Source organism: Schistocerca nitens, chromosome 9, assembly GCF_023898315.1.
Source record: "Schistocerca nitens isolate TAMUIC-IGC-003100 chromosome 9, iqSchNite1.1, whole genome shotgun sequence".
Lineage (NCBI taxonomy): Eukaryota > Metazoa > Arthropoda > Insecta > Orthoptera > Acrididae > Schistocerca > Schistocerca nitens.
In genome coordinates this window covers 518,973,990-518,976,065 of record NC_064622.1, presented here as the reverse complement: position 1 = coordinate 518,976,065, position 2,076 = coordinate 518,973,990, and positions in this window count along the sequence as shown.

The following is a 2,076-nucleotide window of genomic DNA, read 5'->3' as shown; positions in this document are numbered from 1 at the left end:
CAGGCACGTGAACAGGATCTGCGACCACGCGCGAATACTCATTACATGTTTTCCTGTGCGAGTGGCGCTGTTACTGGATGAGCTGTCATCCAGTCCCAGAAGTGGCGAGTGACGGCGGCCGAGGCCCACGCAGCGTGTGACGCGGCGTCAGGCGGCTCCAGGCTCCACGGAGCGCGGCACAGGGGCGGCGCGTGTCCCAGAAGCCTAGGGTCGCGCTGATTTTTAACGTCGTTTGCTGGTTAGGGAAGGTCAGGCACGTGAACAGGATCTGCGAACCACGCGCGAATACTCATTACGTGTTTTCCTCTGGGAGTGGCGCTGTTACTGGATGAGCTGTCATCCAGTCCCAGAAGTGCCGAGTGACGGCGGCCGAGGCCCACGCGGCATGTGACCCGGCGTCAGGCGGCGCCAGGCTCCACGGAGCGCGGCACGGGGGTGGCGCGTGGCCCAGAAGCCCAGGGTCGCGCTGCCATTTAACGTCGTTTGCTGGTTAGAGAAGGTCAGGCACATGAACAGGATCTGCGACCACGCGCGAATACTCATTACGTGTTTTCCTTTGCGAGTGGCTCTGTTACTGGATGAGCTGTCATTTAGTCCCAGAAGTGCCGAGTGATGGCGGCCGAGGCCCACGCGGCGTGTGACGCGGCGTCAGGCGGCTCCAGGCTCCACGGAGCGCGGCACGGGGGCGGCGCGTGGCCCAGAAGCCCAGCGTCGCGCTGCCATTTAACGTCGTTTGTTGGTTAGGGAAGGTCAGGCACGTGAACAGGATCTGCGACCACGCGCGAATACTCATTACGTGTTTTCCTCTGCGAGTGGCGCTATTCCTGGATGAGCTGTCATCCAGTCCCAGAAGTGCCGAGTGATTGCGGCCGAGGCCCACGCGGCGTGTGACGCGGCGTCAGGCGGCTCCAGGCTCAACGGAGCGCGGAACGGGGGCGGCGCGGGACCCAGAAGCCCAGGGTCGCGCTGCCATTTAACGTCGTTTGCTGGTTAGGGAAGGTCAGGCACGTGAACAGGATCTGCGACCACACGCGAATACTCATTACGTGTTTTCCTCTGCGAGTGGCGCTGTTACTGGATGAGCTGTCATCCAGTCCCAGAAGTGCCGAGTGACGGCGGCCGAGGCGCACGCGGCGTGTGACGCGGCGTCAGGCGGCCCCAGTCTCCACAGAGCGCGGCACGGGGGCGGCGCGTGGCCCAGAAGCTCAGGGTCGCGCTGCCATTTAACGTCGTTTGCTGGTTAGGGAAGGTCAGGCACGTGAACAGGATCTGCGACCACGCGCGAATACTCATTACGTGTTTTCCTCTGCGAGTGACGCTGTTACTGGATGAGCTGACATCCAGTCCCAGAAGTGGCCGAGTGACAGCGACCGAGAACCCCGCGGCGTGTGACGCGGCGTCAGGCGGATCCAGGCTCCACGGAGCGCGGCACAGGGGTGGCGCGTGGCCCAGAAGCCCAGGGTCGCGCTGCCATTTAACGTCGTTTGCTGGTTATGGAAGGTCAGGCACGTGAACAGGATCTGCGACCACGCGCGAATACTCATTATGTGTTTTCCTCTGCGAGTGGCGCTGTTACTGGATGAGCTGTCATCCAGTCCCAGAAGTGCCGAGTGACGGTGGCCGAGGCCCACGCGGAGTGTGGCGCTGCGTCAGGCGGCTCCAGGTTCCACGGAGCGTGGCACGGGGGCAGCGCATGGCCCAGAAGCCCAGGGTCGCGCTGCCATTTAACGTCGTTTGCTGGTTAGGGAAGCTCAGGCACGTGAACAGGATCTGCGACCACGCGCGAATACTCATTACGTGTTTTCCTCTGCCAGTGGCGCTGTTACTCGATGAACTGTCATCCAGTCCAAGAAGCGCCGAGTGACGGCGGCCGAGGCCCACGTGGCGTGTGACGCGGCGTCAGGCGGCTCCAGGCTCCACGGAGCGCGGCACGGGGGCGGCGCGTGGCCCAGAAGCCCAGGGTCGCGGTGCCATTTAACGTCGTTTGCTGGTTAGGGAAGGTGAGGCATGTGAACAGGATCTGCGACCACGCGCGAATACTCATTACGTGTTTTCCTCTGCGAGTGGCGCTGTTAC